This window comes from Triticum dicoccoides, chromosome 2B, assembly GCF_002162155.2.
Source record: "Triticum dicoccoides isolate Atlit2015 ecotype Zavitan chromosome 2B, WEW_v2.0, whole genome shotgun sequence".
NCBI classification, from domain to species: domain Eukaryota; kingdom Viridiplantae; phylum Streptophyta; class Magnoliopsida; order Poales; family Poaceae; genus Triticum; species Triticum dicoccoides.
In genome coordinates this window covers 207975917-208002294 of record NC_041383.1, presented here as the reverse complement: position 1 = coordinate 208002294, position 26378 = coordinate 207975917, and the positions used below count along the sequence as shown (strand labels likewise).

The 26378-nt window shown below is 46.5% G+C and overlaps 1 pseudogene; it reads right to left on the bottom strand.

Moving 5' to 3' along the window:
* Nucleotides 1-494: 494 nt before the first annotated feature.
* Nucleotides 495-8254, bottom strand: LOC119363114 (annotated as a pseudogene).
* Nucleotides 8255-26378: the final 18124 nt, after the last annotated feature.

Here is a 26378-nt window from a genome sequence, read left to right as displayed (position 1 = left end):
GCAATATGTTGGTAGCGCCTAAAGCTATATATCATGGAAGATGTGAAGGAGCTTATTAGGGAAGAACAGAGCTGAAGCTGGTAAAGATTAGTCGTACTAAAAAATTAGGTTGCAGATTTCTTAGCTATAGATTCGAGGAGGGAGCATTCAACCGACTTGTGGTTGCAGAATTGCAACACTGTTAACTCATCAATAAATTTCCTAATCTGTGCAACAACAAAAAAAGCCAGGGCCACACGGGACGGCCTCTATGCTGATAAAGAAATGCTCATGTGAATCATGTAATTCCATTATAGCTTGGTGAAGGAACACAACACCGTCTACTTAACACAGATTGCTTTTGTGTTTGAGTACAAAAAGAAAAAGCCATACCCGCAAAAAAAAAGCCAGATCATGGGCAGCCATATAACAATATTACAACATCTTGGGCCAGCACAAGGCATCAGTTTCGATGAAATCAAAGGGAAATAAACTTCTGGTTTCATAGGGGTGAATCGTGATGATGATAGCATTCACTTGGCCATCCATCCCATCAGAGATATATGGCATAAACATCAGGTTTAGAAACATCAGTGACACAGCGCCCGCTCACAAGAGCGGGTAAACACAGCCACGAACCAGACCAACGCACAAGCACAATGTAACCAAACGCACAGCAAACCCACCCATACCCTCAAAACAACAGGAATGGACAGCATGAGAGGCCCTGAGGGGCACCCCTGATACCCCACCATTCAGTCATGCACCCAAGCAAGCAAAAAGAGTACCTGCGTTTTCTGTCTGCAGCAAACACTTATCAGTTTTTACCCTAGATAACAGAGTGCAGCCCAAGGGCGACAACAAGTACAGTAACATATTATTTGGATATTATTGTTTCGCGAAAAGGTAAAGACAAGCAAACCTAGCTGCTAGTCCTGGAAGTCTTGAAAAGAAACGCGACGAGGATCAGTTCCCTAGCTAATTTCTGTCCAAAGTCGTCGGCACATACTACGAAACAGGTTACCGGATGGATACACATAGGTGGGGGCAATGGCACTGGCAACAGAAAACCCTTGCTGGCAGCAAACCCTTGGCTTGGCGTTCCACCACAACGAAGCAGCTGTAACACCCTGCAGCAGGAAAACAAACGGTTGTAAAATCACGTGAAACAAGGAGAAACAGGTATCATCATGCGGAAAATGATTTCTAGAGGACGCTTACTTCATTCAGAGCAATGCCGACCTCGAAAGATCGACAATGCATATGTACATGGTGCACAGCAGCCAACCTGCTTTCACCTTTTATACAAGACCTTGATATCCTGCCGCATCGCTTTGTTGTCCAGCAGCTCATCTTCACAGTCATCGATATCGACTTTGTTCAACCGGAAGTCGTCCGACGTGCAGTGCTGCTCACTCCATTCAAACCACAGCTTCGGTATGACTTCTTTCTTGAATGCAGTTTGATGGAAGCTTTCCTCTTGGGAGTCGGCGGCCACGAGCCTGTACACAAAAACTTTCTTCTGCTGCCCAGGCCTGAAAGCCCGCCCGATTGCTTGACGAGTAACAGAGGGGTTCAAGTGAACATCTAGGATGACAACTCTTGATGCACCCACGAGGGAGATGCCCTCCCCGCACGCCCTGATAGAGCCAAACAGAACTTTTGCATCAGCAGAGTTGTTAAACTGATCCGTGGCCAGTTCTCTCTCTTCTTGACTAGTATCGCCATTGATCACAAAGATCTCCTTTCCTACATTCCAGCCCCTTGTCTTTACCAACAGCCTCTCCAAAAATTTCATGGGGAGTATGTACTGACCAAAAGCAAGCACCTTCTCTCCTGCAGAATTCGCAAGCGCCAGGATGTTAGTGAAAAACCTGGCCTTCACACCATCTGTCACGTTGATAGACTCAACCAAACTATCAATGCTTGCATCTGTCAGGTTGATAGCCCTATCTGCAGCGTCAACTTCTGACATTCCTGACAGACAAGGATGCATGTACACTGCAGTTCCTACTGCGCTTCTTTTGAACTTCTCATAGGATTCCAACTTATGAACGATTTCTTTCTGCCTGGGACTGAGTTTCAAGAAGACGCTGAAGTCTACTAGGCCAGGTAGTTCATCTAAGATGTCACCCTTGTAGTAATGAAGCACATCTTTTGTTAGTTCTCTGAGACTTCTAATGACATGTGCTTTTCTCGTGAAGTTATCATCATGCAGCAGGGTCTCTTCTATTGACTCAGTGAATGCATTATCAGCAGCCCCTTTTGAAATTCTGCCACCTGATATTGCTACTTGACTCATTATACGTTTAACAATAGGACGAGATGAGTCCGACTTGAGAAACTTTGGGCGTACAAGGTTCAAGATGTTGAACACTTCACTGACATGATTCTGGAAAAGTGTACCAGATAGGACCACCTTACGTGGAGTTTGGACTCTGCTCAATGATTCTAGCACATCAGTCTCCCGATTCCTAGGTGTATGGCCCTCATCCATTATCAGTAGGCTAGGGACCTTAAGCAACATGTCCCGGCACGCAGCTGCGACGTTGCCACCACCATCACTGCACACGATCTGAGAAAACTGCTTGTATCCAAGAAATAGGATGCTCATTTTGGCTTGCCAAGATTTGAGGATTTCCAACTGCTCTGCTCTCTTCTCAGCCTTGACAGAATAAAAGTCATACAGTGGTATATCCTCCACTTGCCACCGTTGAAACTCCCTCTTCCACGTACCTAATATGCCTTTAGGAAGTATAACAAGGGGCCTTGAAGAGGGGTACTTTGCCAAGAAGCTCTGAATGAAACTAATCAGCATAAATGTTTTCCCCGAACCAGGGGCATGAGCTAGAATGCAACCTCCTGGTTTGTCAGAGACTAGATTCTTCACCAGAAAGTGGAAACCTGCCAACTGATGTGCTCTCATTTGCTTTGCATGTCTTGGATGAATGGCAACGTCTAAAGCCATGAGTTCTTCAGTGACTCTAACATCACCAATGACAATGTCATCAGAATCCTTTGAGCGTGTTTCACTGAAATATGATCTTGACCTTGATGGCTGACAAGAGGTAAACATAATGTCAATTGATTGTTCCAATCATACATTTGAATTTCCGATTGCCATGTAAAACATTAGAAATAATGATGGATATCTAAGTTTCATGTTTGTTACTAAATCCATCTCTTGTGCAATGTTCCACAGTTAAATCGTCTATTTAGTATATACCGAAGGCACGGTAGGGTAGAAATAAGAAATGTAGACTAGAAATTCAAACAAAAATGCAAAACATCAAACCATTTGTCAAACAGATCAGCTTATTATATCCATTGGATTTTGTAATTCGTTCTGACATGGCTTCTCCAGCAAAAACGAAATGCCAAACAAAGACAATATGTGCAGCATTCATGACATTTGTGAAAATTTATAAATTATAATGCAGAGCAGTTGATACTGAAGATCAGAAAATAACAACTGTATGTGCTATACTAAAAAAGTTTCTTCATGGGGGAAATATAAGAATAATCAAAATAATAGCCCATGAGGTGCATCATCTGGCTGTGTGGCATGATCAAATGTGTACATTTTGTCGGTTAAGATGGTATGGACTGATAATCAGATACGGTTGGCATATTGTGCCCGCTTAGGTGGTTGGCTTTTACAAAACAACGTCTTTGTTCAAAACAATGTAAAATGAAATAAAAAATGTATCTCAAAGCAGATTCAGCGCACTAAAAATGATGCATGTGTGTGCTCGCAGGTCACTTTGCTAGTTGCTAAAAAGGATACTTGGTAAGAACTTCCCAAAAATCTAAACCACATGCATGTAGAGAACGATTTACATTGCTAAACAAGCTCGGAGTTAGAGAAGAATCACTTATCTTAAACAAATAACATACCTTTTTCCATTGATAATCAAAGATCATGTCAGCCCTTCTCACAATCATACCACAGACGCGGCATACATGGCCCAGGTCTTCATGAATCCGTATGTCATGACTGCAGCCATTGTCCACCTCCTTTTCACCCACTTCTTTCTCACTGTCTGCCTCTTCAGGTGTGTCAAGCTGGCCAATAAATATAACTAAATCATTATGGCAAACAACACAAATGAAGATTGACAAGTTAACTAAAAAATGAGGTAATGCATATTTCTCTTACACAGCACCACATGAGTCCTGTTGGGTGAACGGGTGGTGGTGTGTTTGTGTGTTGGGGGGGCTATGTGGATTTAACCCTTGTGCAAAGCAGCTCGATTTTCAGGTAATAATGACAAAGCATACATTTATAAGCAGAACTATTAATTTACAATATGATAGATTGCAAAATGGTACAGCAACAAAAATCATGTCTGTGATACAATTTGTACCTTAGAGCTTTCCAGAGCCAGTGAGTACTCATTCCAGAAACCATCGAGACCATCACTTTCATTTTCTGGTTTATCCTCTTCTTCCATAGGCTCATCATAGTCATCTTCCTCTACAGGATTGTAAGTTTCTGAGGGCAAATCAAATACTGGTGCACTCGCTTCATTTTTGCCTTTTCTTTTTCTTTTTCTTGGCCCAGCTTCAGCATCTCCGTCTGTCTGGGAACTTGGGTCATATTTCCGTTGTTTTCTCTCCTTAGGAAGAGCAGGAAAAACAAGTGTTTCTGCCATTTTCTCCGCATGGCTTGCAACCTACATTGAGCAGGAAGAGTTATGGCTAGAAGATGAAAACTTTCAGCTTTGAATTGGAATAGATTCAGTAAATATCAAACATTTGTATTCCATTGTTCAGCTATTTGCGAAACTAAGATGCATTAAACAATTAGATGGATGAACATCAAGAAAACACTGAAGACAAAGATAGCATATTCACAGTGCCCTTCAGAGATGCCAATGTGCAGTGCAACGTTGATACCATAGATTAGCTTGTCGGTACAAGCATGTAGAGCAAAAACAACAATACAGTGTGTAGAAGTAAAAGTTCGGTAAAACAAATTGCAAGTGAAGAAGTACATACAGCCAGATCATGGGCACGTTCCTTCTCAGGTCTTTCCTGCAATACAACTCTCTCAAACTGAACTGATGGTTGATAGCGGAGTAAAGGATACTGATTCATGAAAGTTGCACTTTGACCATATGGAACAATATGACTGTTTTGGTCTCCATCACGCATGGTCTCATTTAAGTCGGCAATTCCTTGGGTTGCCACACATGCTGTGAGAGTACCAGCCTGTTCTGATGGTATCAGCTGCTTGTTTTTCTCAAATGAGAGCTGTTTGTTCTTCTCAGGTGTCAGTTGTTTGTACGTTGCCATGCTTTCATCTTCATTATCCGAATCAAGAATTATTAGCACTTCACTGTTTTTCTGTTCTGTGTGCTCGACAGAGCTACTAAACATATTAGCTTCAGCACAAGCCACGTAACTCTGCGTGGGCTTACGCAGAGTAGAAAGGAAATTCATAAATTCGAGCTTTCGAGCATGCATACTTTCCCAGTCCTTGGTAACACTGCCAAATCCCCAATTGCCAACCATCTTTGCACTAGGAAGTGAAAGGCCACTGATGGGGTCAGAAGTCTTCCTTTTTCTGTGGTAATACATGCCTATAAAGTACAAAGATAGATGATTGATTACTTATCATACAAGAGAGAGGAAATAAATTGGTATAAGCAATACTCATCTGCTATTCTGTATAAGTCGCATGCAAGGTGCACAAGAAATTGTAGGATGCGTACAAGGAAATTATAATTAAAAGCACAGACACTTTCATGTGGATAACTACAATAATCATAAAATGCAGTAGCCAACCCGCCACTTATTTAACACAGGCATAGTAAGCGATGAACAAATAGGCACTATTATTCATCACTCATACGTTTACAATGAAAAAAAGAGTGATGCGTTGGAGGACCTAGGTATCAATCAAATTAAGATAGAGCTGATGATCAAACCCAGGCTGGCTAGCCCAACATCCATGGTGCTGACTGGTAAACCTTTGGATGACTTCTTTCTCATAGGTTCCTTACTTTTGGCATGGATCTCTGAATTTCACTCGATACAATCCAATTCAACAGTAATGAAACTTACTCCCTCCATTCCTGAAAGCATGGCGCATCTTCTGGCACTAAGACCAAAACAGGAGCAGGCTGTGGAAATTTTCGTTGATCTGGACTCCTTTGCCCCTGCTAATCTCACCGCACTTGCCTCTAATTTCCCTCCTACACAAGCTTGAGCTCCTTGGTCTCCACCAGCGTTGATACTGCCAGCTAGCCATGCAAAGGATTGCGCGTGAGCATACCACGCCTGCCCCACGCAAACTCCCTCCCACACCATGCAACCCCTCATCGTGCTGCTGGTTCTCATGCATGGCCCAGGCACTGGCTACACGTTGCATTATGGCACTGATTAAAACCATTGCTTCACCGCAAATTTGAGTATTGAAATTTCCATGAAAATGAAGGGAAGGAATTTGAAGGGAGGGATTAGATGCTTCACTGAAATATTTGAGTATGAGCGCCAATTTGATTATACAAGTCCAATTTTGTAGTTAACCTATAAAAACAACCTTCCCAAACACCATGGTCACCACTCTCTTCTCCAATCTTCCATGGACCTAAACCATGGAGCTTTGACTAAGAGTGTTCCACTCCTTAATTCTCTTCCAACTCTGTTTATGATGATTCTTTATGGACCTAAACCATGGAGCTTGGCACTCACTCCTTTGTCTTTGCTGAATGGTCACACCGGATCGAGACCGTGGCAGTGCCGGCGCGAGAACTTCACGCCAGACTTGACCTTGGGCACACACGAGCACACTGGCCGAGGTCAATATCCTTGGCATTGACAGCCGCTGAGGGTGTACCCAGCTAGGCTTTGCCAGTGGCAGATGCAGAGTGGCCACAAAGGGTGTCAGGTGCCCACACCAATGAGCAAGCCGAGCAGGGTGTCGAGCAACACGACGAGCATGATGGAAAAAGGAAGTAGGAAGTATAAGAGTGCAGGAGACATGGGATAAGTGGAGACTAGGATGCGGGAACGTGTGCCTGTAATCGTGGTGTCATGACAGGAGGGTTCAGAAATTGTGGTGCAAAACTAAGCTTGCACCTTCTTTCACTGAAAAACGGAAAAAGAAAATCTACGCCGTGATTTCAGGAACAGAGGATGCATAAAGCTAGTAGCCATACACTAGCAAAAACATCTACAGTATGCATTAGTACAAACTCAGAAACTGTTCTTTGCTTCTATCATGCTCAGAATGCCCAGCCAAAAGAGCGACTAAAGAAAAGAAGAACACAACAAGGCAAATAACCCAAACTTCAATGTCAAATGGATGGATTTAGTGGCAATCAACCTCTCCCCTCACCTTGGCTCTCAAGCTAAACAAAAGAAGTCCAAAAAAACAGCTCCAAAACAGGCTTAAAATGGTACTTGCAGAGCTCCCCTCCCCTCACACACATACACCGTGACTGTTCAAAAAATAAAAAACAATACAAACTATAAGCATACACCATTCTCTATGGTTTGGCACAACAGGGAAGCATCGATTTAGGGTGCATGACACGTACAGGAAATGGAAACTGAGTTTCCTTGAGTTGTGTTTCAGTAAACTATTACAGTGGTATTTCCTCCGACTAAAAAAACACTGGCAGGAACTTCGCTCGATTCAAGCAGGAGAGGACAAAGAGTTGCCATCCAGCACGGGGAACATTTCTAGTGAGCATTTGCGCTCCAAACATGTGAAGCGCAAACTAGTCAACCCAAATATTAAATCCCTTCTATTTATATAAATAAGACATTAAATCCCTTTCGTTTTTTTGGAATTATATAAATAAGATATTAAATCCCTTTCGTAACTGACCCCTTTTTTGTTGTCCAGACTTGGAGCAAAAGTGACCCCGTGAAAAATGGTGGTACGCAATCTTCTCAGCCCCGTCCAACCCTGACAGAATCCCGGACCGCCATGAATCCCAATCCACCCAGGCCAACCCATCTTCCCACCAACGCGAACGCAAATGCAGCACTGACCCTATTTATGCCAACGCGAAAGCCCCGCCGGTCGCGCGCGAGGCCAGACCCGATACCACCGGCGTAGACGTAGCAGAAAACCCGCCACGGTGGGATCACGTCACGTCCAGGGAGGGGAGGAGGGGGAGGAGGATGCTCACCAGAGGGCGCCGCTGGGGGCTCCTCGCCGGGGGCGACGTCCATGGCCGCTGACGGCGGCGAAGCGCGGCGCGGCGTGGTTTTTGGAGCGGGGCGGAGGGGGGGAGAGGACTGGGAAAGCGGCGGGTGGCGCCACTGTCTCCTTGCTCGGCCGCATTGGTTTCCCCGTTGCATAAAAAGGTTCAGTTGGATGGGGCGCACATTCGGTGAGGAGTGTACTGCGCGCCCTGACTTTGGTGGCTGATACGTGGGGCCTGCCACCTGGCGGGTCCACATGTCAGTTACCAACAGTCACTTTCAGTGAGTGAGAAGATCTCAGCATAGTTGGATGGTTAGGTGGGTGGTCCATCATGGATTTAACCTCAGTAATATAGGATATTATTTATTGCGAGGCGACGTTTCTGTCGACATCGAGGTGCCAGCGGTGACTCCGTGGGTAGTGAAGAGTCGTGTTTTGATGGTTTACTGTCTCATTAATGCGGATTATTTTTTTATTGAAAGGCGACGTTTTGGCGATTTACTGTCGTATTAACGTGGATTTTCTTTTATTGTGAGGCAGCATTTTGTTGACAATGAGGTGCGAGTAGTGATTTCATTGATCTTAAATCTCCACGACTCCAATCTCGCGTTTTGATGATTTGATGTCTCGTCAATGCATTTTTTATCATGATCTATAGTATTAAAGCTCCGTGATTATAGTCTTTAGTAGTAGTTTTGTGTGTCTATATATTGTACTTAGTGTTTCTTAAAAAGGTGCAACGGTACTTGGGGATGGATGGGATGGATGCCATTGCACTTCGTGTGATCAACCATCTCTTGCGCACTTATGGTCCTAAGACAACGATAGGTTTAGATCATAGGTTAAGAAAATGGACTGGTAACTAAACCGGTGAGGCTATTGGTTTGGGTTTCACAAGCTGTTGTAAGGGCATATTTCTTCCTAAGTAGTTTTGATGATTAATGACAATGCTTTTGCGGACTATTGTGCTTTGAGCATTTCAGATATCTCCTGTGTTGGCACAAGACGGTTCGATGCCCCTCGGAGTCTAGTGAAGATGATGTTTTTCTATGTTTCCCTTTGGTGGATTTGAGTCGTAGGGAAACCGTACTATTAAGAGGGGGTCTGTTTCGGAAAGGTTAGGGTGGGATCATCAAGTACACATTTGTTCCTTTGCACCACCTTTCCCCTTGCCTTCTTGGAGCACCGATCTGTTATCCGTGTCTTTGCAAAATGACGACTCCAAGTGGTAGTGTACTGTAGCATACGGTAGTACCGCTCAAGGGAGCAGTAGTACCGCAGAGGCTCACGGTAGTACCCTTTGGGGATGCAGTAGTACTGCACCTCCTCGCGGTAGTACCGTGACTTCAAGCCCAGTACTGTTACCCGCGCGAAAGTAGGGGCGGATGTAATTTTTTACATGTGCGCCCTATGCGGTAGTACCGCTCCCTAGATGTGGTAGTACTGTGTCGGATTTTTGCACCGATCTAAACTCAGCGGAAGTAGTCACAGATGTAATTGTATTCATCCGTGCCTTCCCAGCCCAGTCAAACCCTGCCTTGCGGTAGTACCGCAAGGGCGCACGATAATACCGCTCTAGTGGTTCTACTGCTCGCAGCGTCAACGCAAAAGGGCCTCCTCTGGTGTCTACCGTGGGTGCGGTAGTACCGCACCGCCTTGCGGTAGTACCGCAACCCCTTGCGGTAGTACCGCTTGTCTGGTGTGGTAGTACCGCAAGTCGCGGGCTGGTTAAGTGGATAACAGTTGGATTCGTCCCTTGACTATAAAAGAGGAGTCTTCTTCTCCGAGTTGACTACCTCTTCCACCTCCAAGCTCCATTGATGCTCTAAGCTCCATTTTCGCCCGATCTCTCTCCCTAGCCAATCAAACTTGTTGATTCTCTAGGGATTGGTTGAGAAGGCCTCAATCTACACTTCCACCAAGAGAAATTTGATTCCCCCACTAATCCCTTGCAGATCTTGTTACTCTTGGGTGTTTGAGCACCCTAGACGGTTGAGGTCACCGTGGAGCCATAGTCCATTATGGTGAAGCTTCATGGTGTCGTTGGGAGCCTCCAATTAAATTGTGGAGATTGCCCCAACCTTGTTTGTAAAGGTTCGGTCGCCACCTTCAAGGGCACCAATAATGGAATCACGATATCTCGCATTGTGTGAGGGCGTGAGGAGAATATGGTGGCCCTAGTGGCTTCTTGGGGAGCATTGTGCCTCCACAGCGCTCCAATGGAGACGTACTTCTCCTCAAAAGGAAGGAACTTCAGTAACACATCCTCGTCTCCTTCGGTTCCACTTTTGGTTATCTCTCACCTTTACTTGTGCAAGCTATATTGTGTTATATCCTTTGCTTGCTTGTGTGCTTATTGTTGTTGCATCATATAGGTTGCTTACCTAGTTGCATTTCTAGACAACCTACTTTGAGCGAAGTTTAATTTGATAAAGAAAAGCTAAAAATTGTTAGTTGCCTATTCACCCCCCTCTAGTCAACTATATCGATCCTTTCAATTGGTATCAGAGCCTCGTCTCTTTATTAAGGACTTTACCGTCCAAAGAGTATGGTTGACACCATAGGCGGTGAGGAGGAGCACTCCGATGTGAATCCATCTTCGTCTACGGCCGATGGGGGATCCCCGTTCTCACGTGAGGAATTCAATGTGGTTTGGACACATTGAAAACCTCCATGACGACCAAGGTCAAAGGCATGTTCAAAGAGTTTTTTAATGGCCTTAAATTATCCACCGCACCCTTGGAAGTGGCCGCTCCCACTAACAAGGTGGCGGATGCTAACTCCGATAAGGGGGAAGCTTCTTGTGATAAAGTTCCTTTATCTAGTGGTAGAAATGGTAGCGGCATCTTTGCCCATGTTGAACCCCCACTTACTTATGGAGGACCGATTCCCTCCACTCATTTGAATCATGTTGGTCCTCCTCCTAAGATTGTGAAAAATGGGGATTTTGACTCTTGGGTCTATCACTTTAAACGTCATTTAAACCATGTTAATACTAATCTTTGGAGAATTATTGAGCAAGGTTTCTATCCGCATGACCCAAGCAACTTCACCCCGAGAGAAGCCGCAGGCCATCAATTCAACGAGAATGCTCTCTTCATCATCCAAGATGCAATTCCATCTGAAGATATTGCACATCTCTGACCCTTCTCCATGGCCAAGGAAGCATGGCATCATGTTGTTTCCATTCACAAGGGAAGCATAAGCATTCAACGCTCCAACTATGAAGTGGTGCAAGATGAAGCCGATGAGTTTGCAATGAATGAAGATGAAGAACCTCGTGAGCTTTACCGGAGATTAACCACTCTTGCGGTCTCTCTCTGAGATCATGGGAGCAAGGACACAGATGATAATTGGATCAAGAACAAATTCCTCAAGGCCATGATACCTTACCACAAGGCCATGTCCTCCATCATCCGTCAAAGGTCGGACTTCCACACCTTGTCCTCAAGTGAAGTGTTGTGGCGATGAGGATCTTGGACAAGACCGCCGACAATGTGGTGTTGCATTCTCAAAGAGCAAAGAATCCCAACCTCGCCTTGAAGGCTAAGGCTAGTGTGGAAGAAGAGGATGAAGAGGAAGATGAGCAGAGCAACCCCGAAGATACAAAGTATGATTACCATGAGCACATGGCTCTTGCTTCAAGGCAATTTTGGAGCAAGAAGAACTCAAGGCCCAATTTTAACAAGAATAACTCAAGTGGCTTCCAGGGCAAGCAACGTGTGAGAACATGTTACAATTGTGGCAATGTGAGCCATTTTGTTGCGGAGTGCCCTTACGAGAAGCGAGAAGACAATGGTGGCAAGCTCATCCGAAAAGACAAAGCCAAGTACTTCCCTAACAAGAACTACTTCACCGAGAAGACTCCAACCAAGGGGTTGGTGGCACAAGAAGAATACAATGAGGATGATGATGATGATGAAGATGGTGAAGCCGTGGCCATGGCCTCCGTTGCCATTGCCGCAACTCCACGGGTGTCTCTCTTTGATTTACCCAATGAGAACATCACCGCCAAGTGCCTCATGGCCAAAGCCACCAACAAGGTAACCCCCAACATCAAAACTACCATCATTACTAATCCTTCCTTGACGGATTGCATTGATGAAAGTGAGGGGTCTAATGAGGAAGTAAATGAATTTGAGTCTTTTATGAGTAAGCTCAAGGGCAAATCCAAGAAGCACTTTGTTTCTCTCTTGGAACAACTTGGTGAAGCCAATGACATGATCGAGGCTCATGAAGAAACCATCTCTAAGATGGAAGGTCATAGTCGTGACTATGCCGATGAGATATCGGATCTCTAATGCGCTTGAGGAAGAGCGTGTTCATCGTTTGGCTCTTGAGGAGTCACACAACGATGACCATGCGAAATTAAAGAAAGATCTTGATCATGCTCTTGTTGTATCTCGTGTGTTCAATTTCGAGAAGGCTAAACTTGGGGTTGACCATGCTAGACTCAAGGAGGAGTTTTATATACTTTACAAGGCTCACAAGGCCTTGAAGGGTGCTCATGCTAGCCTCAAGGAGTCTCATGATCAACTCCAAGTGAAGCTAGCCAAGGAGAAAGCCACTTTTCCTCATATGGTCTTAATTGATAATGCAAATGCTACTAACTCATGTTGTGAGCATGTGCATCTTGTGGAGGAGAATGCCAAGTTGAAGGAGCAACTTGAGAAAGTCATTGTGTCTTGCATACAAGGTGAGAAGAATCTCAATGACCTTTTGAGCAATCAAAAGGAAGTTGTGGCCAAGGAGGGAGTTGGGTTCGCACCCAAGTCCAAGGACACGAATAAGAATGACAAGACCAAATGACCTCCTCCTCTCAAGCAAACTTTTGTGAAGGAGGGAGAGGGTGCTTCTAAGGAGAAGAATAACAATGTGAAGGGTGGTGAGGTAAAAAAGGGCAATGCCACCCCTTCCAGCAAAGCCGACGACTTTAACCCTTCTTATGTGTTGTCTCGTGCTAGTGATGGGCATGTTTATGCTAAATTTGTTGGTTCTCCTTATGAGTACATTGAATGGTCTATTTGGGTTCCTAAGACCCTTGTTACTAACATCAACGAACCCATTACAAAATGGGTACCTAAAACCAAGCATTGATCTCTTGTAGGTGTTTGCTTCCGGTGGGGGATCATGGTTGCTCGATAGTGGAGCAACAAATCATATGACCGGAAGCAAGGACTTGGTGGTGAACGTGCACAAGATCCCTTCTATGCCCACCAACGTCGAGTGGGGTGATGCCTTGTCTTCTAAGGTATTGGGTCTTGGCAAGGTTGTCATTTCTCATGATCTAACGATCGAGAAAGTCATGCTTGTTGAGTCCCTTGCTTACAATCTACTTTCCCTTCGCCAACTCGCACTCATGGGCTTTGCCACTTTATTTGATATTGATACCGTGGCCCTCTTGTGGAGCAAGACTCTTAAAGTAGCCTTTGTTGGGCATGTTGAGAACGGTCTCTATGTGATTAACTTTTTGGAGCGACCCACTAAGACCGCGACATGCCTAATGGCTAAAGTTGATGTGGGATGGCTTTGGCATCGCCGTTTAGCCCACGTCAATATGAGAGCTTTGCAAAGTCTTCTCAAGGGGGGCCATGTCCGTGGACTAACAAACGTTAGCTTTGCCAAAGATTGTGCTTGCAGTGTTTGTATCGAAGGAAAGTTACATGAGAAGGCTCACCCTCCCACGACTATCATCTACTCGAAGAGACCCTTGGAGCTCCTTCACATGGATCTCTTTGGGCCTCCATCCTTTGATAGTCTTGGGGGTAGAAAGTATTGCTTGGTGATTATCGATGATTACTCAAGGTACACTTGGGTATATTTCTTCAAGAGGAAGAGTGAGACTCAATAAACTATCATCAACTTTGCAAATGAAGCTCAATGTCAACACGATGCAAAGATCTTGAAAATAAGAAGTGACAATGACACCGAGTTCAAGAACTACACCTTGGATGAGTTTCTTAGTGATGAGGGGATCAAGCATCAATATTCTGCACCATACACCCCTCAACAAAATGGTGTAGCGCAGAGGAAGAACCGGACGTTGATGGATGCGGCAATGACCATGATGGCGGAGTTCAAGTCTCCTTACAACTTTTGGGCTGAAGCCATCAACACCGCGTGTCATGCATCCAATCGGCTCTATCTCCGCAAAGGCTTGAACAAGACTCCATATGAAATACTCATCGGTAACAAGCCCAACCTCAAGTACTTCCGGGTGTTCGGTTGTAAGTGTTTCATTCTCAAGAAAGGTATTCGTTCGTCTAAATTTGAGGCTAGAGCTCATGAGGGCATATTTGTTGGTTATGCTACAAACTCTCATGCTTACCGTGTCCTCAACAAGTCCATGGAACTCATTGAGGAGACATGTAACATGGAGTTTAACGAGAATAACGGCTCCCAAGTGGAGCAAAGTGGTACTTGTGATGTAGGTGATGAAATTCCTCCCCAAGCCATAAGAAGAATGGGTGTTGGTCATATCCTACCCATTGAGGAACCCCATTTGGCCGAAGGAGAAGGACAATGCTCCACTCAAGTGGAGCCATCACCAACCCAAGACCTGCACGCTTCCGAAGAACAAAGTGAAGGCCCTCAACCAAGTGAACAAGATCAAGGGCAAGTACAACCTCAAGATGGTGGCGAGCCACCAAGTGATGCCCAAGGTCGAGTTCTCCCTTCCCAGCAAGTTCAAGATCAAGAGCAAGCTCAAGATCAAGAACAAGCTCAAGACAACGCTCAAGATGATCAAGTTTCCTCTCCTCATCTCACTCCTGAGGAGGAATTAGAGCGTCGTGCCGCTAAAATTGCATCCAAGCTCACAACCAAAGATCATCTCATGAAGAATGTGCTTGTAAGCCTAAGAAAGGGGGTAAGCACTCGTAGATAATTAGCAAACTATTGTGAACATCACGCATTTGTTTCCTGTGTCGAACCCCAAAAGGTCTATGAGGCGCTCGAGGATCCGAATTGGCTCAATGCCATGCATGAAGAACTCAACAACTTCGAGCACAACAAGGTGTGGAGATTGGTGCCAAGGCCATCGGGGGACCGCAATGTCATTGGAACCAAGTGGATATTCAAGAACAAGCATGATGCTCACGGGATTATTGTTCGCAACAAGGCTCGTTTGGTAGCACAAGGCTACTCCCAAGTCGAGGGTATCGACTATGGTGAAACCTTTGCTCCCATTGCTCGCCTTGAATCTATTCGTTTGTTGATTGCTTATGCTTCTCATCATAACTTCAAGTTGCAACAAATGGATGTGAAGTGTGCTTTTCTTAATGGTCCTGTTAATGAGTTGGTGTATGTCAAACAACCCCCGGGGTTCGAGGATCCCTATTTCCCCGATCATGTGTACCAACTCGACAAGGCACTTTATGGCCCTAAACAAGCCCCCACATGTGTGGTATGAGCATCTTACCGAGTTGTTACAAGATCGTGGATTTGAAATTGGGAAAATCGACCCCACTCTTTTTACTAAGAAGGTCAAAGAGGAGTTGTTTGTATGCCAACTATATGTTGATGATATTATCGTTGGTTCCCCTAACAATGCTTTCAATGAGGAATTCGCTGCTCTCATGACCTCAAAGTTCAAGATGTCTATGATGGGAGAGTTGAAGTTCTTTCTTGGGTTCGAAATCAAGCAAGGAAGAGAAGGCACCTTCATCAACCAAGCAAAATACACTCAAGACATGCTCAGGAGATTCAAGCTAAGTGATGTCAAGCCGACCTCCACTCCAATACCCGTCAAATGCCAACTTGACATAGATCCCAATGGTAAAGCAGTGGATCAAAAGGTATATCGCTCCATGATTGGCTCCTTCTTTGCATCTAGACCGGATATCATGTTGAGTGTGGGAATTTGTGCACGGTTTCAAGCCTCACCTAAGGAAAGTCACTATGTGGCGGTCAAGCGAATCTTTTGATATTTGGCTCATACCCCAAACTTTGGATTATGGTACCCAAGAGGATCCAACTTCAATCTTTTGGGCTATTCGGACTCAGATTGGACGGGAGACAAAGTGGATAGGAAGCCCACCTCCGGAGGGTGCCAATTTCTTAGTTGCTCTTTGGTGAGTTAGTCTTCTAAGAAGCAAAGTTGTGTGTCTCTCTCATCCACCGAAGCGGAGTATGTGGTTGCCAGTAGTTGTTGTGCTCAACTTCTATGGATGAGGCAAACTTTGAAGGATTATGGTGTTATTTGTGACGAAGTGCCTCTTTGGTGTGACAATGAAAGTGCCATCAAGATCTCTCTCAACCCGGTGCAACACTTCAAGACGAAGCATATTGAGATTCGGTATCACTTCATCCGGGATCACATTAGGCGAGGGGAGATCAAGCTCAAGTATGTCAACACTCATGATAACCTTGCAGATATCTTCACGAAGCCCTTAGATGAAGCAAGATTTCGCGAGTTAAGGCATGAGCTAAATATCATTGATTCGAGCAATGTAGCTTGAGCCCTTGCACACCCCACCATACTCAACTTGATATCTTGTTTAGGTGTAGGCATGGACATAGGGGGAGTGTTGTTCTCTCAATGAACTCTCCCTCCCCCCATTATGCATAAATTGATCAACTCTTTCACATTAGCCATTCTTGATGGTACATGTGCTTCAAAGACGAGTTTTGGTCATGGGCCCAAGGATAATTCTTCGCGGTGCCATACCATTTGACTCAAACATAGGTGGCTTCGGGCACCGCCCTCTCCGCTCGAGAGGTCTTTACTTGTGCTTGTTCCTTGTTGTCTTTTGCCTTCTTGTTGTGTCGTGGTTGTGTCTGCGTTGCATCGTGTGTGTGTGGTTGCGTGTTCGGTCGCTTGGAGGAGTTTTTGCAAATACAATGTTTTTCTTTTTCGAAACGAGCACTTTCTCGGGTCTACGGTACTACCGCAGCTTGCCACGGTACTACCGCAGGAGAAGAGCACGGTACTACCGCTTCCATCGCGGCAGTAATTTTTTACTGCCACTGGAAGAGCGGTACTTCCGCCCGGGCGGTACTACCGCGATGACCCATGGTACTACTGTTGGGGAACGCGGTAATTTCAAAAAAAATCCTAGGATCATGCAAGATCTATCTATGTGATGCATAGCAACGAGAGGGGGAGTGTATCTTCATACCCTTGAAGATCACAAAGCAGAAGCGTTTATCAACGCAGTTGATGTAGTCGTACACCTTCACGATCCGTCCCGATCAAGTACCAAACATATGGCACCTCCGTGTTCAACACACGTTCATCTCGATGATGTCCTCGCCTTCTTGATCCAGCAAGATGGGCGAAGTAGTAGATGAGTTCCGGCAGCACGACGGCGTGGTGATGGTGTTGGTGAAGAACAATTTCCGCAGGGCTTCGACTAAGCACCACGAAAACTATGACGGAGGATAAACTAGAGGGGATGGGGTTGCCGGCACACGGCTTGGTGTTTCTTGATGTGTCTTTGGTGCTAGCCTTGCCCCTCTATTTATATGTTGAGCCTTGGGTTCGAAACTTGGAGTAAAAGCCTCCACAAAGTCGGTTTCACCCGAAAGGCAAGAGTCCTTCTCGGAGTCCAGGGCCAGACGCCAGGGTTCCCGGCGTCTGGACCCGGACGCGAGGGACCCTGCCGTCTGGCCCCTGGACTCCGCAAAACTTCCTTTTGCGCTTTCCAAAAACCTTGTGGGCTTTCCCTTTTGGCCCAAATAAAGTGTTCTTGTACCCAAAGATTTCGGGAAACATCCGGAACCCCTTCCGGAGACTAAACACTATTATCCCATATATCAATCTCTATCTTCGGACCATCCCGGAGTTCCTCATCATGTCCGTGATCACATTCGGGACTCCGAACAACATTCGGTCACCAACATACATAACTCATATAATACTATATCGTCAACGAATGTTAAGCGTGCGGACCCTACGGGTTCAAGAACTATGTAGACATGACCGAGACACCTCTCTGGTCAATAACCAATAGCGGAACCTGGATGCCCATATTGGCTCCTACATATTCTATAAAGATCTTTATCAATCGAACCGCATAACAACATACGTTGTTCCCTTTGTCATCGGTATGTTACTTGCCCGAGATTCGATCGTCGGTATCATCATACCTAGTTCAATCTCGTTACCGGCAAGTCTCTTTACTCGTTCCATAATACTTCATCCCACAACTAATTCATTAGTCACAATGCTTGCAAGGCTTATAGTGATGAGTATTACCGAGAGGGCCCAGAGATACCTCTCCAAAACACGGAGTGACAAATCCTAATCTCGATCTATGCCAACCCATCAAACACCTTCGGAGACACCTGTAGAGCACCTTTATAATCAGCCTTCTACATTGTGACATTTGGTAGCACACAAAGTGTTCCTCCAGTATTAGGGAGTTGCATAATCTCATAGTCTGAGGAACTTGTATAAGTCATGAAGAAAGCAGTAGCAATGAAACTAACACCATCATAATGCTAAGCTAACGGATGGGTCATTTCCATCACATAATTCTCCTAATGATGTGATCCCGTTTATCAAATGATAACACATGTCAATGGTTAGGAAACATAACCATCTTTGATTAACGAGCTAGTCAAGTAGAGGCATACTAGGGACTATATGTTTTGTCTATGTATTCACACATGTACTAAGTTTCCGGTTAATACAATTCTAGCATGAATAATAAACATTTATCATGAATTAAGGAAATAAATAATAACTTTATTATTGCTTCTAGGGCATATTTCCTTCAGTCTCCCACTTGCACCAGAGTCAATAATCTAGATTACATAGTAATGATTCTAACACCCATGGAGCTTTGGTGCGGATCATGTTTTGCTCGTGGAAGAGGCTTAGTTAACGGGTCTGCAACATTCAGATCCGTGTGTATTTTGCAGATCTCTACGCCCCCTTTCGACACCTGATGACAGATGGAATTGAAATGTCTCCTGATGTGCTTGGTTCTCTTGTGAAATCTGGATTCCTTGGCCAAGTCAATTGCACCAGTATTGTCACAAAAGATTTCCATTGGACTGAAAGATCGTGGATGTCGCCTAGAGGGGGGGGGGGTGAATAGACGCTTTAAAATAATTACGGTTTAGGCTTGAACAAATGCGGAATAAACCTAGGGTTAATTTGTCAAGCACAAAACCTACAACAACTAGGCTTACCTATGTGCACCAACAACTTATGCTAAGCAAGATAAACAAGAAACAATATGGCTATCACAAAGTAATATGCATAAGTAAAGGGCTCGGGTAAGAGATAACCGAGGCACGCAGAGACAACGATGTAACCCGAAGTTCACACCCTTGCGGATGCTAATCTCCGTTTGGAGCGGTGTGGAGGCACAATGCTCCCCAAGAAGCCACTAGGGCCACCGTAATCTCCTCACGCCCTCGCACAATGCAAGATGCCGTGATTCCACTAAGGGACCCTTGAGGGCGGTTGAGGGAGTCCTGGATTAGGGGGTATCCAGACAGCCGGACTATATACTTTGGCCGGACTGTTGGGCTATGAAGACACAAGACTCAAGACTTCGTCTCGTGTCCGGATGGGACTCTCATTTGCGTGGAAGACAAGCTTGGCGATTCGGATATTATATTTCCTTCCTTGTAACCGACTCCATGTAAACCCTAGCCCTCTCCAGTGTCTATATAAACCGGAGAGTTCGGTCCGTATGAGGACGATCACAACATTCATAATCATCATAGGTTAGCTTCTAGGGTTTAGCCTCTACGATCTAGTGGTAGATCAACTCTTATAACACTCATATCATCAATATCAATCAAGCAGGAATTAGGGTTTTACCTCCATCGAGAGGGCCCAAACCTGGGTAAACATTGTGTCCCTTGCCTCCTGTTACCATTAGTCTTAGATGCATAGATCGGGACCCCCTACCCGAGATCCGCCGATTTTGACACCGACATTGGTGCTTTCATTGAGAGTTCCTCTGTGTCGTTGCTGCAAGGCTCGATGGCTCCTTCAATCACCAACAACACAGTCCAGGGTGAGACTTTCTCCCCCGGACAGATCTTCATGTTTAGTGGCTTCGCACTGCGGGCCAATTCGCTTGGCCATCTGGAGCAGAGCAACAGCTACGCCCCTGGCCATCAGGTCAGATTCGGAAACCTAAACTACACGGCCGATATCCGCGGAGACTTGATCTTCAACGGATTCGGGCGTACGCCAAGAGCGCCGGACAGTCACGATGTGCACAGCTTAGACCTGTTGTCGGACAGTGCTCAGGATATCGCCCCTACAGGATCCCCGGACCTAAATCCGGGGCAGATCGCGTCGCCTGAGGACGGGTGGATGGACCCCACCCCGAAGGCTGCACACCCATCGGCGGTATAGTCGAACACAGACTTCACTCCCAAGGAAGCCTGTGACACCGGACCCCCGGACTCGTATCCGGCTGCAGGTTCCAGTCCGCGCACCTCCGAGCCCGCCGAATCTGGCTGGGCTGTAACGCCCCGGATACAACTTTCCATATTCGTAACTCCAACTCTTGCCTTTTCCGGAGATGCGATATGATTTTTCCTTCGTGATTGGGTTTTTGTCTTTTGTTTTGCATTTTGTTCTTGGTATGCATCTCGTCTCATGTCATCATTCACATTGCATCGGCACTCCGTTGCCATCATGTTTTAAAACTTGCATTCGTTCGTCATTGCCGTTTCTCCCTTTGCCTTCATCACCTTCCCTTGGATCGCCTTGCTCGCGCTGACCGTTCCAGACCAATCGGGTTTTTGCTTCCCTCTTGACCGTGACGACCAAACCCCCCTCGTGTGCGCGTCCGAAACTTGCCCGAACCCGAACCGCTCAGTCATCACCGTTGCATTCAGATCATCCCCTAACATCCCTAAAACATCCCCGTTTTCTTATTTGGACTCCCTAGCCTATTTTTCTCGACCGTCGGATCTAACCGGAGGGACCATAACCTAACCACTCGCTATATAATCAGTCTAATCCCTAAAACCTAGGCTGTCTGTCCCATCCCCTTCCTCCTAGCCGCCGCCACTCTCTCCCTTGGTTTCAGCGCCGAGCCAACAGCCACCTACCTGCCTTATCTCCCTCGGGATCCTCCCGATCCAATCCACCAACCAGCGCTCCCCCATGTCCCTCCTCGATCCCCATCACTCGCAGCCACCCTCAAATCCATCCAGTCACCGGGACGTTCGTCGGCGTAGCGCCTCTAGCAGATGAGCCCCCGTCGCGCCCTCTCCTTCCCCCCCGTTTTCCTCCTCTCTATATCGCATCTCTCTCCCGTTCTCTCTGTACCAGGATGCAACCACCACGAACTCCGGCGACATGGCGCCCTCAGCCCCGAGCTCGTCGTCCATCGCCGTTCCCCGCTGGATCCACATCGCCGTGCCGAGTCCCGCAGCTGCTTCTTCCCCTGCGTTGCTCAAGAGCGAGCAGAGCGCAGCCGCTCGCTCCATTGACCGCTGCTCGATCCTGCCGCTCAGACCCGCAAGGTCCGGCCGTCCCCGCCACTGGTGCCTCGCCGTGCCGCCGCCGGCGACCGCCTCCTTACAGGCCGTCTCCTTGCTCTCCGCTTCCCTGGTCTCTCTCTTCCTTCTCCCTCTTGAGTCGCTATTGCTCACTCCCTCTTCCCTCGTCCACAGGAAAATGCCATGGCTGCCCCGAGCTCCGTCCGTGCCGTCGTTGCCCGGATCCGGCGCCGGCCAGCCGGATCCGCCCCGTCCCCACCTCGCCGGGCCTTCCCTGCTGCCGCGCCGTTGAACCCGTCCTCGCCACGCCCCTGGTTCCTCTGCTTCGAAGACGAACGAGGCGCGCCCCCGCCTCGATCCATGACCGCGCGTCACCTGCGTGTGTTGACCGCGCCCAGGCCCAGCTGCTCCCCTCCGCCGCACGAGGCCCAGCGCCCCAAGCTGGCCTCCTCTGCAGATGGGCCAAGCCCATGGTGAGAAAAACCCCAACGCCTCCTTTCCCTTCTGTTGGCTATCAGATTCGGCCCATGTCATATTTTTTTCCTGTTCTGCGAATTTGCCTATTATCCAGAAAACTGCATATTTACAGATTACCCCTCCATGTTCATGCATTTAATATCTCATAAACCGTGCATCGGATTAAAATATTTTAAATATGTAAAATGCTTAGAATTTCCTCTAGTTTCATATTTGACCACTTTCATCCATGTTTGAGATGTTTAAAATATTGTTTGATTAAATTTGCTCAAATGCCATGTTAAAATGATTTATTTCATAACTAAATAACCGTAGCTCGGTTTTAAATAAACTTTATATGTAAATGGGGTGGAAAAATGCCTAGTTTAACATGGTGCACTTTATTTTCCTGTTTAACAACCTTAAAATATGGTTTAGGGCAGAACAGTACCAAATTCATTTTATGCACATGGGGATTTTCTGGAATTGTTGTTTGTTGTTTCCGGCCTCACTTAAACTTGCCTAGATAGGTAGTTTAATTATGTTTCACCTCTTGCCATGTTTAACAACATTTAATATTGTTGTGTACCTAAACAAGATTAAACTAAATATGTCAATGTGGTGTTTTGTCAATATGCAACTCGTTGCATATTGAGCTCCACTTAATTTGTAGTGTTGTTTGTTGCACTTTGTCATGCCATGCCTCATTAAACCGGACATGCATCATACTTGTTTGTGCATCATGCCATGATTATGCTTGTGCATTTACCATGTTGTTTGTTTCTTTCCGGTGTTGCTTCTTAGTTTCGGTAATGTTGTGATTGTGAGGATTCGTTCGACTACTCCCGTTCGTCTTCTTCATGGACTCGTTCTTCTTCCTAGCGGGATTTCAGGCAAGATGACCGCTACCCTGGATCTCACTACTATCATTGCTATGCTAGTTGTTTCGTTCTATCGCTATGCTGCGCTACCTATCACTTGTTCTTCAAGCCTCCCAAATTGCCATGTCAGCCTCTAACCTTTTCACCCTTCCTAGCAAACCATTGCTTGGCTATGTTACCGCTTTGCTCAGCCCCTCTTATAGCGTTGTTAGTTGCAGGTGAAGTTGAAGATTGCTCCATGATGGACAGGATTATGTTGGGATATCACAATATCTCTTATTTAATTAATGCATCTATATACTTGGTAAAGGGTGGAAGACTCGGCCTTATGCCTAGTGTTTTGTTCCACTCTTGCCGCCCTAGTTTCCGTCATACCAGTGTTATGTTCCCGGATTTTGCGTTCCTTACGCGGTTGGGTGATTTATGGGACCCCCTTGACAGTTCGCTTTGAATAAAACTCCTCCAGCAAGGCCCAACCTTGGTTTTACCATTTGCCTCACCAAGCCCTTTTCCCCTTGGGTTTCCGGAGCCCGAGGGTCATCTTTATTTTAGCCCCCCCGGGCCAGTGCTTGTCTAAGTGTTGGTCTGAACCGAGTAGACTGCGGGGCCCCCTCGGGGAAACTCGAGGTCTGGTTTTACTCGTAGGATGTCTCATCCGGTGTGCCCTGAGAACAAGATATGTGCAGCTTCTATCGGGATTTGTCGGCACATCGGGCGGCTTTGCTAGTCTTGTTTTACCATTGTCGAAATGTCTTGTAAACCAGGATTCCGAGTCTGATCGGGTCTTCCTGGGAGAAGGTATATCCTTCGTTGATCGCGAGACCTTATCATGGGCTAAGTTGGGACACCCCTGCAGGGTTTAAACTTTCGAAAGCCGTGCCTGCGGTTATGGGCAGATGGGAATTTGTTAATGTCCGGTTGTAGATAACTTGACACCAGATCCGAATTAAAATGCATCAACTGCGTGTGTAGCCGTGATGGTCTCTTTTCGGCGGAGTCCGGGAAGTGAACACGGTTTTGGGTTAAGTTTGACGTAAGTAGGAGTTCAGGATCACTTCTTGATCATTGCTAGCTTCACGACCGTTCCTTTTGCTCTCTTCTCGCTCTTATTTGAGTATGTTAGCCACCATATATGCTTAGTCGCTGCTGCAACCTCACCACTTTACCCCTTCCTTTCCCATTAAGCTTTGCTAGTCTTGATACCCATGGTAATGGGATTGCTGAGTCCTCGTGGCTCACAGATTACTACAACAACAGTTGCAGGTACAGGTTATGCGATGATCATGACGCGAAAGCGATGGTTACTTGTTTTGGAGTTCTTCTTCTGCTTCTTCTTCGATCAGGGGATAGGTTCCAGGTCGGAAGCCTAGGCTAGCAGGGTGGATGTCGTTTGAGTTTCTGTTTGTGTTTCATCCGTAGTCGGATGTTGATATTGTGTATGATGTATTGTTGTATTCGTGTGGCATTCTATGCCTCTTGTATGTAATCCCCATCTATTATGTAATGTTGATGTAATGATATCCACCTTGCAAAAGCGTTTCAATATGCGGGTCTATCCTTGGTGGGACCTTCGAGTTCCTTTTGGATAGGGTCGCATATTGGGCGTGACATGGGCTCCGGTAATGGAGTTCACCGCTGTAGATATCTTCCAGCACTCGCCCTTTGGCGATGTGCTAAACTCGTTAAAGTCCCTCTCATTGTCAGGAGACTCTTGGCCGAACTATGTCCGACTCGAGTGGGAAGCCGGTGACAAGGGAACTCGTTGCCCACCCACCACCCACTTCATAGCCACGGTCGATGATTTGACCGACGTGCTTGACTTTGACTCCAAAGACATCGACGGTTTGGAAGACGATGTAGGAGAAGAACAGGAACCACCACCCACGGGGCGGTGGACAGCCACCTCTTCCTATGACATTATATGGTGGACACTCCGAAAGAAACCAATGGCGATGAGGCAATGGAGGATAACCCCTCAAAGAAGAAAGCAAAGCAGGGGCGTCGCCAGCGCCGCTCCAAGCCCCGCCACGGCAATACCGGTGCAATAGTCAAAAACAATCCTGAAGATGCCGAAGATAAATACAAGCCCGATCAGCCTGCCTTCGAGCAGGCCGGACAAGTGATGGATGGATACTCGGCGAGGAACTACTACACGCCCCCCTCTGAAGATGAAGTGAGCGTCGGCGACGATGAATTCGGCGTGCCTGAGGATCTCGTAGCACAAGTTCGCTTCAAGCGACGGCTTATGGCCACTGCGACGAGCCTGCAAAAGAAGCAACAACAGCTCAAAACTGACTAAGATGTGCTCACGGACAGATGGACCAAGGTCCTGGCCACCGAGGAATACGGATTCGACCGCCTCGACAAAGAGCACACACAACACAATTCACTACCTCAGCCAAGAAAGGAGAACCTAAGGCGCATACCCCGATGCCAGTATATCACCACGCTCCAGGACAATACACAGGAAACACGAAGCAACATCCTTAAGCCTCGGCACAATCGTCATAAACGTCAAGTCAGGTAAGTTGATGCCGAATCCAGCGGCCCCCGATCCGGTCACCGGAATAAGAGCAGCTCAAGCCCATCCGGCCCAAGCAGCATACTCGATCAACCATGCGAAATTCACGGTATCCCTAGAAGGGCGGCCAAGCATACCAATGGAGAATGCCGGATCCTCAAAGCAAAACGGCCGGTCGCGCGTCGGAAACAATGAAAGGAGGTTCCAAACAACGAAAGGCCGATCAAACACGGTGAGGTCAAAGGAAGATCCTCCCAAAAATACGGCCAATCGTCTCTGACCACATCGACCGTCCGGACAACATTACCCATAAACAATTTTATGGCACTCACCAATAGCTGGGGGGATCCATTTCACACGAACCCCCATGGGCATAAACCTATCAACAACATCTCCTCAAAGATGCAAGGTGCAAAGGCCAAGTTTCAACTAGCCCACCATACCAATGGTTGTGTTCGGATCACCAAACAAATACCACGCCGAAGAATAAGTCTTCGGCACTGTCCCCCCTACACAGTAATTACCATATACTACCGTGACAAACCACGTTGGCTAGATCCAACGGGGTACAACATTAGGCCAGTCCCGCGTGACATAGTCACAATTATGGGCAAGGCCGAACTCCACCCTCGGGGTGGAAATCCTACCGCTGCTGGAATAGCGAGCCGTGCCTGTTTATCAAATTTTGATTCGATAACCAACTACCCGGACACCATCTGAGGAGTCCGAGCTACTTTATGGCATGATATCCTGGTTCAGCCAGGCTCCGATCAGGCACCCGCGGTCCAACCACAGGACATGCAGCTGCCCTTAAGCATTTGTCTTTACAGGCTAACCTTGGCGCAGAACAAGACCGGCAACGTGGAATCAGCTCGGACGCACAAGGCAGGAGCACATAAGTAAACCCCCCCAAGGGAGGCAGTCCGGATACAGTTCAGATCCACACACAGCCTCC